At 37.7% G+C, this 13,308-nt stretch overlaps 1 pseudogene; it reads left to right on the top strand.

Annotated features, from left to right (window-relative positions):
- The first annotated feature begins 527 nt into the window (after positions 1-527).
- LOC114692410 lies at positions 528-11,656 on the top strand (annotated as a pseudogene).
- Positions 11,657-13,308: the final 1,652 nt, after the last annotated feature.

Here is a 13,308-nt window from a genome sequence, read left to right as displayed (position 1 = left end):
AATGACATTCAAATAAAAGAATACAGCAAACTAAAGCAGCTTTGTTGATAAAGAGAAGAAACTGAATGCAAGGAATTGATCATTGATCAGAGGTTATAAAGCAGAGAAGCTTAATGAGGGTTGCATTGGCATTTTAACACTATGAGGTCCTAAGTAGATTTTTTTTGATTCTCAAAATTGTGGGGTTTTTTTGGGTAACATATATCATTATCAAGAATGTTCCTTCACAATAGTTTGTAAAGATGGTAAAAATATTTGCAGCCTTTGGCCAAGTATCTATCACATAATAAACACATAATAAATGTTAAAATAAGATAAAAATACAGGACCCAAGAGTCTAATAAAAATGCTCTTGACAATTTTGGTTTAGCCAAACTGACCTATAAATAATTATGGAAGATTCAGAACTTGAGGTGGTTCAAGTTAGCAATTTTCACATTTACAAAGATGTAAAAATGATAATAACTTCTTTTTAGAAATTTGATGCTGAATATTTATCCTTTTCAAGGGTCTTGTCTTGAGATAAGATGCGATTTGTAGTCCATAGTGGTGATCAGATTTGTAGGTTATATCAGACAACTGATTATGAGTATAAAGAAACATTAAAAACTGCTATGCTGGTAAGCTATTATGCTCAGAAGATTTAGTTGTGTTTAAGGTATTTCCTAATTATAGTATATTTAGTATACTGAAATTGAGGTGAATAAGACATAACCCACTGTAAATAGCAAGCCACCTGCATAAAAACTTGAGGATGAGCTTCTTCATCACTCCAAACATGGCATTTTCACAATCTCTGCATCATTCTTTTATTTGAACTTTGCTCTCCACATCTGGTGATCTTTCATAAAACCCATCAGCCTTCAACTTGGAGCTGAGCCCAAAACAAGTTTATCTGATGTAATCACTGAGAATAAGAGATAGGTGAATTAGAAAATTCACCCTGATAAAAGAAACTCTAATAATTGGCACTTCTGAATAACACTGATTACAAGATGTAATATATGAAGAAATAAATATGCTGTCAAGGTTGTTGAAGAATACAGATTAGGAGATACCTGTGGATTCTGACATACACAATTAATATAATTTTACAATATGATTCATATGTGATTGCCAGTAATAAAGACGCAAATGCTTTGAAAGTTAGTTTTGTAATGGAGCATTAGAAGGGAATGTCATTCCTTCAGGGGTTTCTCTGACAAGTAATTGCTTTGTGTAGACCAATCAACATTGTTCAATAGTATTCTTGCTGCAGTGTCTGTCAAAGGCACATCACACTTCTTTGTAATAAACTGTATTTCCAAGACACCTATGCATTGGTCAGACAAGCAAATAGTGGCATGACATTTTTCTTACAGAATGTGGTCCTGTTCTGAAAGCAATTTTCCTCGTATAATTTCTGTTTGAAAACCCATTCATTTGTGACAGCAGTGTAAAGAGAACATTAATTTTAGTACATTCAGGATTGCTTTCCTTCATGGTCAATGTGACATTGTCAAAGAGAGTAAAGGAAGTAAAATTGGCCATCTTGCAGGAAGAAGACCCTCCTAGAAACTGAGAAAGGAGTTTCATGGAAGTTAAATATGTCTATTTTGAGGCTCTACATATCAGAAAGTAAATATGCTTAAGTTTATACTCCTTCCATGATAGAAGAGCCACATCTGTATTCCTATTGAGAGTGGCCAACTTTTTTTCTCAATGTGAAGGAGTTTATGGATGAAATTTACAGATTTAAAAGAATGAAAATAATGGACACATCTTCCCTTTCAGATACAGGTACTTGAAGTTTCAAGCCAATAAAATTTCACTTTTCCTGGTTTGTGCAGACAATACTGAATAAGGTAGATGGGTCAAGCTGTCTGTGTGTAAGATTTACCTGTGGTGATGGTTAAGCACAGACCAGAAGCTGCCAACATAAGGACCCTATGAGATTAGGCCTACTTTTAAATTTATATGTTGTATATACCTTATATATTATTTGTAGTAAGATGATGTTGCAGATAATAACAGTGTGTTTAATCAACAATAACAGTTGATTAAAATTCTGAGTCTGAAGTATTTGCTGAAGAATGTAGTCAGACCTTCAAATTTCAGTATGTCTTCTGAAACATCAAGAATAAATAAAACGCATTTGGCTGGTTAAACATGTGGCTGGTTAAGCTTCAGGCTTTCCAGCAGCAGTTCAGCTGAGAGCCATTGGGATGAGGACACAGAAGCTTCCAGTCTGAGGAAACAAGACCAGCTGAGAAGTTGACCAGGTTTTCTCGTGGCGGCGGAGACAAGCAGATGCAGGTAGGCCCGCAGCAGCGGCCCGCAGAGGTAGACAGGCCCAGCGGTTGTGACCAACAGGGACATACAGGCCCAGTGGCGGCCCGCAGAGGTAGACGGGCCCGGTGGCAGTGACAAGCAGAGGTAGGTAGGCCCGCGGTGGCAGCCGGCAGAGACATACAGGCCTGGTGGCGGCCCGCAGAGGCAGACAGACCTGGCGGCAGTTGACAGGGACATACAGGCCCAGCGGCAGACCTCAGAGGTAGACAGGCCTGGCGACAGAGACAAGCAGACGCAGCGTGGAACAGGGACGCCTCTAACCCCAACACTGGGGGAAGAAGCTATCTCCGTGGGACGGAACCAGAACGAATTTGAACACTCTGTCTGAGGACAACCCAGGGCCCAGCTGCTGATCCTGCGAAACCCAACAACTTGGAAGTGTTGGTGAGACTACCCCACTCAGCTGAAACCCATCTGGGAGAGGATCCAGATACCTACAGTTTGAAGTCTGAAGAAACAAGATCAGCTGAGGAGTTGATGAATGAACAAATCGTGACCTGGGAACACAGAAGAATGTGCTGCCCAGCCACCAAACCAGATCACCAGAATCATAAGTATATACTTCACCGACTGAGATCAGCTGCCCCTGAAGTTATAGCCCAATAGCACCAATTTAACCAAGAACCCCTACTAAACCAAGACCAAAAATTAGAACAAGAGAGGCACTCTCATACACAGACACCACCTGCACCACACAGAGGAAGAGATGACTAGACGCCAATGCAAAAATACAGGCAACAATATAAAGACCTATATGGCAACATCAGAACTTAGTGATTCTACACCTGCAAGACCTGAACATACCAAGACAGAAGAAACAGAAGAAATCAACCCTAAAAATGACTTTAAGAAGATGATAGAGGCCCTTAAAGAAGAAATAAAACATTCCCTCAATGAGGAAATAAAAACTTTCCTTAAAGAGGAAATGAAAAACTACCTTAAAGAGGAAATAAAAACTTTCCTTAAAGAGGAAATAAAAAACTCCCTTAAAGAGGAAATAAAAACTTCCCTTAAAGAGGAAATGAAAAACTCCATTAAAGAGGAAATAAAAAACTCCCTTAAAGAAATGGAAGAAAAAACGAACAAAAAAATGGGAAGAAATCAAATCAAGCCAAGAAAAAGCAATTAAACAGATGAAAGAAACATTCCAAGATCTGAAAAATGAATTTGAGACAATAAAGAAAACACATGCTGAGGGAATGCTGGAAATAGAAATCCTGACTAAACGAACAGGAACTACAGAAACAAGCATAACCAACCGATTGAAAGAGATGGAACAGAGAATCTCCGACGCTGAAGACACGATAGAGAAAATAGATTCGTCAGTCAAAGAAAACAATAAAGACAAAAAAGTCCTAACACAAAACGTCCAGGAAATTTGGGACACCATGAAAAGACAAAACCTAAGAATAATAGGGATAGAAGAAGGAGAAGAATACCAACTCAAAGGCACAGAAAATATATTCAACAAAATCATAGAAGAAAACTTTCCTAACCTAATGGAAAAAATACCTATGAAGATACAAGAAGCTTACAGAACACCGAATAGGCTGGATCCAAAAAAAAAGTCCCCTCGCCACATAATAATCAAAACACTAAACACACAGAATAAAGAAAAAATATTAAGAGCTGCAAAGGAAAAGGACCAAGTAACATATAAAGGCAAACTCATCAGAATAACACCAGACTACTCAATAGAGACTATGAAAGCTAGAAGATCATGGACAAACCTCATGCAGACACTAAGAGACCACGGATGCCAACCCAGACTATTATACCCAGCAAAACTCTCAATCACCATAGGCGGAGTAAACAAAATATTCCAGGATAAAACCAGATTTAATCAATACCTGTCCACAAACCCAGCCCTACAGAAAGCACTAGAAGGGAAAATTCAAACCAAAGAAGTTAAACACATCCATGAAAAATCAAGCAATAGATAATCCTACACCAACATACACCACAGAAGGACAACACAACACAACCAAAAAAATAACAGGAATTAACAATCACTGGTCAATAATATCCATCAATATCAATGGTCTCAACTCACCTATAAAAAGACACAGGCTAACAGAATGGATAAGAAAACAGGACCCATCCATATGCTGCATACAAGAAACACACCTTAACTCCAAAGACAGACACTACCTCCGAGTAAAGGGCTGGGAAAAGGTTTTCCAAGCAAATGGACCTAAGAAACAAGCTGGTGTAGCTATCCTAATATCTAATAAAATAGACTTCAAACTAAAATCAATCAAAAGAGACCAGGATGGACATTACATATTCATCACGGGAAAAATCCACCAAGATGAAGTCTCGATTCTAAACATTTATGTTCCATATACAAAAGCACCCACATTCATAAAAGAAACACTACTAAAGTTTAAAACGCACAACAAACCGCACACATTAGTAGTGGGAGATTTTAACACACCACTCTCACCAAAAGATAGATCTACCAGACTGAAACTTAACAAAGAAATAAAGGACCTAACAGATCTTATGACTCAAATGGACCTAATAGATATCTACAGAATATTCCATCCTAACACAAAAGAATATACCTTCTTCTCAGCACCCCATGGAACCTTCTCAAAAATTGACCACATGCTTGGACACAAAACAAATCTCAACAGATACAAAAAAATTGGAATAACCTCCTGTATCTTATCAGACCACCATGCCTTAAAGTTAGAACTCAACAACAACAAAAATTATAGAAAACCCACAAACTCATGGAAACTGAATAATGCCCACCTGAAACATCAATGGGTCAAGGAAGAAATAAAAACAGAAATTAAAGAGTTCCTAGAATTCAATGAAAATGAAAGTACAACATACCCAAACTTATGGGACACTATGAAAGCAGTGCTAAGAGGAAAATTCATAGCTCTAAATGCACACATAAAGAAGATGGAACAATCCCATACCAATGAATTAACAGCACAACTGAAAGCTCTAGAACAAAAAGAAACAAACTCACCCAGGAGAAATAGACGCCAGGAAATAATCAAATTGAGTGCTGAAATCAACGAAATAGAAAACAAGAGAACAATACAAAAAATCAATGAAACAAAGAGGTGGTTCTTTGAAAAAATCAACAAGATAGACAAACCACTAGCCAAATTAACCAAAAGGCAAAGAGAGAGCACCCAAATTCACAAAATCAGAAATGAAAAGGGAGACATAACAACAGACAATGAGGAAATCCAGAGAATCATCAGATCATACTTCCAAAACCTGTACTCCACAAAAATGGAAAACCAGGAAGAAATGGACAATTTTCTGGATAAATACCACATACCAAAATTAAATCAAGACCAGATAAACCATTTAAATAGACCAATAACCCCTAAAGAAATAGAAACAGTCATCAAAAGTCTCCCAACCAAAAAAAAGCTCAGGACCAGATGGTTTCAGTGCAGAATTCTACCAGACTTTCAAAGAAGAAATAATACCAATCCTCTTCAAAGTGTTCCACACAATAGAAACAGAAGGAACACTACCAAACTCTTTTTATGAGGCTACAATTACCCTGATACCCAAACCACACAAAGATGCAACAAAGAAAGAGAACTACAGACCAATCTCCCTCATGAACATTGATGCAAAAATACTCAACAAAATATTGGCAAACCGAATCCAAGAATACATCAAAACAATCATCCATCACGACCAAGTAGGATTCATCCCAGGGATGCAAGGATGGTTCAACATACGGAAATCAGTCAATGTAATACACCATATAAACAAACTGAAAGAAAAAAACCACATGATCATCTCCTTAGATGCTGAAAAAGCCTTTGACAAAATCCAACACCCCTTCATGATAAAGGTCTTAGAAAGATTAGGAATACAAGGAACATTTCTAAACATAATAAAAGCAATTTATAGCAAGCCAACAGCAAACATCAAATTAAATGGAGAGAAACTCAAAGCGATACCACTAAATTCAGGAACAAGACAAGGCTGTCCACTCTCCCCATATTTATTCAATATAGTACTAGAAGTTCTAGCTAGAGCAATAAGACAACAAAAGGAGATCAAAGGGATACAAATTGGCAAGGAAGAAGTCAAACTTTCACTATTTGCAGATGATATGATAATATACATAAGTGACCCCAAAAACTCTACCAGGGAACTTCTACAGCTGATAAACTCCTTCAGTAAAGTGGCAGGATACAAGATCAACTCAAAAAAATCAGTAGCCCTCCTATACACAAATGATAAAAGGGCTGAGAAAGAAGTCAGAGAAACATCACCCTTTACAATAGCCACAAATAATATAAAATACCTTGGGATAACACTAACTAAACAAGTGAAAGACCTTTTTGATAAGAACTTTAAATCTCTAAAGAAAGAAATTGAAGAAGATATCAGAAAATGGAAGGATCTCCCATGCTCATGGATAGGTAGGATTAACATAGTAAAAATGGCAATCTTACCAAAAGCAATCTACAGATTCAATGCAATCCCCATCAAAATCCCAGCACAATTCTTCACAGACTTGGAAAGAAAAATACTCAACTTTATATGGAAAAACAAAAGACCCAGGATAGCTAAAAGAATCCTATACGATAAAGCAACCCTTGGAGGCATCACCATCCCGGACCTCAAACTCTACTATAGAGCTATAGTAATAAAAACAGCTTGGTACTGGTATAAAAACCGACATACGGACCAATGGAATTGAATTGAAGACCCCGACATTAATCCATGCACATATGAACACCTGGTTTTTGACAAAGGAGCCAAAACTATACAATGGAACAAAGAAAGTATCTTCAACAAATGGTGCTGGCATAACTGGATGTCAATATGTAAAAGATTACAAATAGATCCATATCTGTCACCATGCACAAAACTCAAGTCCAAGTGGATCAAAGACCTAAACATAAATCCAGTTACACTAAACTTAATAGAAAAGAAAATAGGAAGCACTCTTGAACGCATTGGCACCGGAGACCATTTCCTAAATAAAACACCGACAGCACAGACCCTGAGCACAACCATTAATAAATGGGACCTCTCGAAACTGAGAAGCTTTTGCAGGGCAAAAGACACAGTCAATAAGACAAAAAGACAGCCAACAGATTGGGAAAAGATCTTCACCAACCCACATCTGACAGAGGATTGATCTCCACAATATATAAAGAACTCAAGAAACTAGACATCAAAGCACTGAACAGTCCAATTAAAAAATGGGCTAAAGAGCTAAACAGAGAATTCACAAAACAGGAACTACAAATGGCTGAAAGACATTTAAAGAAATGCTCAACATCCTTAATCATCAGAGAAATGCAAATCAAAACGACTCTGAGATACCACCTTACACCTGTTAGAAATTGCTACGATCAAAAACACCAATGACAACCAATGTTGGAGAGGATGTGGAGCAAAGGGAACACTCCTCCACTGTTGGTGGGAATGTAAACTTGTACAACCACTGTGGAAATCAGTATGGCGATTTCTCAGAAAATTAGGAATCGAACTACCTCAAGACCCAGCCATCCTACTCTTGGGCATCTACCCAAGGAATGCTGATTTATACCATAAAGATACATGCTCAGCTATGTTCATAGCAGCACTATTTGTAATAGCCAGAACCTGGAAACAACCTAGATGCCCATCAACGGAAGAATGGATGAAAAAAATGTGGTACATATACACAATGGAGTACTACTCAGCAGAGAAAAACAATGAAAGCATGAAATTTGCAGGCAAATGGATGGAACTAGAAAAAAATCATCCTGAGTGAGGTAACCCAAACCCAGAAAGACAGTTATGGTATGTACTCACTCATTGGTGGATTCTAGATATAAAATAAAGAACAATCAGACCACAACCCATAGAACCATAGAGACTATATATATAGCATGGAGATCCCTAGGACGACTGTGGCATATAATAAATTTCAGTTTTACTCAATTATTGAAAAAAAAATAGCCAAATGAATGGAAACACATGAACTATGAACCAAAGGCTGAGGGGCTCCCAGCTGGATCAAGCCCTCTGAATAGGTGAGACAGTTGATTGGCTTGATCAGTTTGGGAGGCATCTAGGCAGTGGGACCAAGTCCTGTGCTCATTGCATGAGTTGGCTGTCTGAAACCTGGAACTTATGCAGGGACACTTGGCTTAGTCTGGGAGGAAGGGACTGGACCTCCCTGGACTGAGTCTACCAAGTTGATCACAGTCCTCGGGGGAGGACTTGTCCTGGAGGAGGTGGGAATGGAGGGTGGGCTGGGGGTAAGGGGAGGGCGTGGGAGGGGGGAGAATAGGGGAACCCGTGGCTGATATGTAGAACTGAATGATACTGTAAAATAAAAAATATATATCACAAAAAAAAATGAGAGAAAGAACAAAACAATTGTTCTTTAAATTAATAGTGGAATACTCAAGAATTGTCAACAAATGTACTTTTTATTTTACTTCAATTTTTCTTAATTGAAATTCTCATATCTTTTACATGTAAAAGGTTTGTTATAAAGAAAATCTCCCACCTCAAAACCAGGGCCATGAAACAGCCCCAAGGTTTCAAAAAACCATCAGCCCATGAAATGCTGGAAAGCAGCCCATACCTCTCACTCAACCTGGAGCAGGGAGGTCGAAAAACAAACAATCTGGCTTACTACTCACTCTGAAGTTATCTAAAACCACAGTTTCTACATCTAATGAAAGCAGGAGATGTCCATCTCTCTCCTTACTTTCTGCTACAAACCTGACTCTCATACTCCACATGACATGGTATGTTTTCCTGTACCCTCAAATACTGTAGTGGCATTTGGAAGCATCAAATTCAAAGTGTTCTATAAGTGGGCTTTTACACTTAAAAAAAAAAAAAACCTTACAATCTATTGTAGATTCAAGATACTGTCACTCTTTTTATTAATATGGAATTGTCTGGTTTTTCTTTCATAAAGTTTTATACATTGCAGTTTTCTTCATTTTTCTATTTTTTTCTAAGAGAACAAACATTATAAAAAATTATCAAGGATCTGTGCTGCTTTCCCCCCTCCCCTAGCTTTACTAAGGTATGAGAAAACATAAAATACGTGTAAATTTTGTACATATAACTTAATGTCCGTATGGGTCTATACATTATAAAATTATTGTTACAATAAAATACCTATATTCCTCCATGTAACGCTTAAGCTTCCTTTGTGTGTAGTTAAACACTTAAACCTAATTCTCTTCAATAATAAAGTGCTATCCTTTAAAACTACAGTTACTTTAGAATATACTCACTCCACATAACTAAACAACAACAGGCCAGTTTTTTTCCATTTTCCCAACCCTTAGTGTTTGGCAAACATCTTTTAGTTCTGTCCTTGTGTGATTGCGGCTCATTTAGATTCCACTTAAAATTGGGATCACAAATCTATTGTTCTTTTTTCTCTGCATTATGCATCTTTATCTGGTCATCTGGTAATGGACATTTATGTTGTTTCCCTATCTTGGTGATTGTGAATAGTGTTGCCATAAGTTTTCATTTATAGATGATTCCCCCTATATATAAATTTAATTCCCTTTGGATGGTGTCCCAGAAATGGGATTTCTAGATCTTACATTAGTTCTGCTTGTACTTTTTCCACTGACATCATTCTGTTTTTCTCAGTGTACCATTTATATTTATATAAACAATATATGAATCTGCTTTTCTCAATGTTATCAGCATTTGATATGATTTTAATATATAAGGTATTCTATCAAACACACAGTGACATCTCATTGTGGTTATTATTTGATTTTTCTAGAGAATCAATTGATGCTGAAGCCCTTTTCCCGATCTGTTGGCCAAATTTCATTATTTCTCTCTTTGACAAATGCCTATGTACATTCTTATTTGTAAACCACTGTCCCTGATGTTTTTGTTTATTTGCTTTGTTGTTGTTTGTTTTATGTGCCTTCAAATTGCCTTGATGGTACAGACAGATAGAAAGATACAACTACCTCCTCAGAAATGTGGTTTGCAAATATTTATTTTATTGAAGTGTTTTGCTTTTTACCCTGTTGATTATTCGTTGCTCTTATGCAAAAGACTTATGCATGGATATTTCCATTTTAAAGATCTAAGCAGAAAGTCAATCAAGACATAGCCCAACAATACCATTGTATACTATACATAGATAGGTGCAGATGTTTTCATAAGTAACTCAAGAACACATCTTTTTTTTCCTCAAAGAAGTATGGAAAATTTTACAAGATAAATTCCAAGTTAGTTAACAAAGTTTTAACAAATTCAGGAAGAGCAGGAAGTGACTCTTACCCCCTTCGAAGCCCTCCTAGAAAAGAAGTTATTGTTATCATTATCTCTTTTTTTACTTTCTAAATCCCCAGTTAGATGGTGATTTGGAGCTTCTAGCAAATTCTGATTGTATGTAATGGCTATTAATTTATCTAGTTAATTATATAAAACATCAAAGCATTAAGGTAAATTAAATTATCAGAGATTACTCAGAACTGAGCATTGGTTCATTGGCTCTAATAAAATGAGGTATAAATGTAACTCAAACCACACAGCTGGGTTTGGAGAATGTTGCTGTAGAGAAAAATAACTTACAGCTATAAGTATTAAGATTGCCAACCACCTATAATTTAAACATTCATATTGAAAATGAATAGCATTGTGAGACTAGATATCAATTCTTGAAGCCATTGTGGTAATTCAGAGAAGGCCTTAGTCTCTTAAAAAAAATGGGTTTTAAAAATTATAGGAATGGCCAGGCGGGGGGTGGCATAGGCCTTTAATCACAGCACTTGGGAGGCAGAGGCAGGCGGATCTTTGACAGTTCCAGGCCAGTTTGGTCTACAGAGCAAGATCCAGGACAGGCACCAAAGCTACACAGAGAAACCCTGTCTCAAAAAAAGCCAAAAAAAGCCAAAAAAAAAAAAAAAGCAAACAAACAAAACTCAATTTTATGTCCTTTCCAACTTGGGCCCAGCAGAATGGCTCCCCAAAGAAGGGTGGTGAGAAGAAGGGCCGTTCTGCCATCAGCGAGGTGGTGACCCGAGAATACACCATCAACATTCACAAGCACATCCATCGAGCGGGCTCCAAAAAGCATGCCCCTAGGGCACTCAAAGAAATCCGGAAATTTGCCATGAAGGAGATGGGTACTCCAGATGTGCGCATTGATACCAGGCTCAATAAAGCCTTCTGGGCCAAAGGAATAAGGAATTTTCCATACCGTATCCGTGTACATTTGTCCAGAAAACGTAATGAGGATGAGGACTCACCAAACAAGTTCTACACATTGGTAACTTACATACCTGTTACCACATTCAAAAATCTACAGACAGTCAATGTGGATAAGAACTAAGCTGCTGAGTGTCAAATAAAGTTGGAGAACTACCATCAAAAAATTATAAGAATAGATGTGTTGGTTTACATGGTGAGTTCTAAGTCACTAAGTTCTAGCTTGGTTTACATAGTGAATTCTAAGTCAGCTAGGGCTATTTAGGCAGACTACATAACCAAAATGAATCTAAAGTATCTTTTGTGTTTATATGTCTTGATACACATAAGTGTATATGCTTGTGGTGTTCTATATTCCAGAAAATGATGTCCAGTGTCCTATTCTTTTATTGTTCATTATTTCAAAAATGGTCTCTCACAAAAGCTAGAGATGAGCTGACAGCCAGGAAATACAAGACATTCTCCTGTCCTTTACCCCAGTTCTCCAGTACTAGGCTTACAGGCACATAGACAAGATTGAGATTTATATGGGTGTTAGGTTCTGTACCTTGGTTCCTCATATCTGCAGAGTAGGCACTCTGTTCACTCACCCATCTTCAGCTTCACTGGAATAATTTTGTACTGATTGTAGAACTCTGTAGTTTTCTTTCTTGATTGTAACAAGGTGGACACCTCTAGATGCTGTAAGTAGACTTCCAATAGCAGATGTGAACAGAGATATGGTTTTGAAACTTGTTTGCTCCGGAGCATCTCTTGACAACTAGAACTGTGCCTCTACCTGTCCAGTACCCTGACAAGCTCACAGTCAGCAAAAAGAAGATCTACACAAGGGGAAGAATAAAACTTGAGTCAATACCATATTTGTAGGCACTGAGTCAAACTTCCAGAGTCTGACCTCAAGGTTTCTGCTCCTACTGTTGCTTTCTTCTTCTTCTTCTTCTTCTTCTTCTTCTTCTTCTTCTTCTTCTTCTTCTTCTTCTTCTTCTTCTTCTTCTTCTTCTTCTCCTCCTCCTCCTCCTCCTCCTCCTCCTCCTCCTCCTCCTCCTCCTTCTTCTTTTCTTCTCCTCCTCCTCCTCCTCTTCCTCTTCCTCCTCCTCCTTTTGATTGATTAATTTATTATATATACACAGTGTCCTGCCTGCATGTATGTCTTCAGGCCAGAAGAGGGCACCAGATCTCTCATTATAGATGGTTGTGAGCCACCATGTGATTGCTGGGAATTGAACACAATACCTCTGGAAAAGCAGCCACTTAGCCACTGAACAATCTCTCCAGTCCAGGTTTGTTCTTCTTGCACATTTAAGCACAGTAAAACTTGGGGAAAAGGTTTCCACATGACAATTATCACAACAAAGCTTTAGGCAAAGCTACGTTGATATTCCCTAGCAAAGTAGCAAAGCACCTGTAATCTTTACAATAAGGAAGGATTTATGATAAGCATCAGGGTAGATTCTATTTGTGCAAGATGCAAAGAAGATGGGGCCTCTTTCAGAAAGATGAGTTTTATTCACTGAGAGTCAGAGCTAAATATTAGGGCCTAAAAAGGGCTCAGAATATTGTCGGAATTCAGGTGGAGTTTGGCTCCTAATAGAATAGCAAAGGATCACCAGGTTATCTGACCGCTTTCACTCTGGCATTCCAGGTGACCAGCCATCATTCATTTCCTTCCATTGAAGAATACAGGCCCATGTGACTGACAATCCTGGTTTCTCCAATGTTTACTCAAAGAAGTGCTTCCTAAATCTACCAGGAAATAATTAGTAAAGTCAAAATATA

Source organism: Peromyscus leucopus, chromosome 10, assembly GCF_004664715.2.
Source record: "Peromyscus leucopus breed LL Stock chromosome 10, UCI_PerLeu_2.1, whole genome shotgun sequence".
Taxonomy (NCBI): domain Eukaryota; kingdom Metazoa; phylum Chordata; class Mammalia; order Rodentia; family Cricetidae; genus Peromyscus; species Peromyscus leucopus.
Note: the sequence above shows the minus strand (reverse complement) of the source record. Positions and strands in the feature narration are given on the sequence as shown.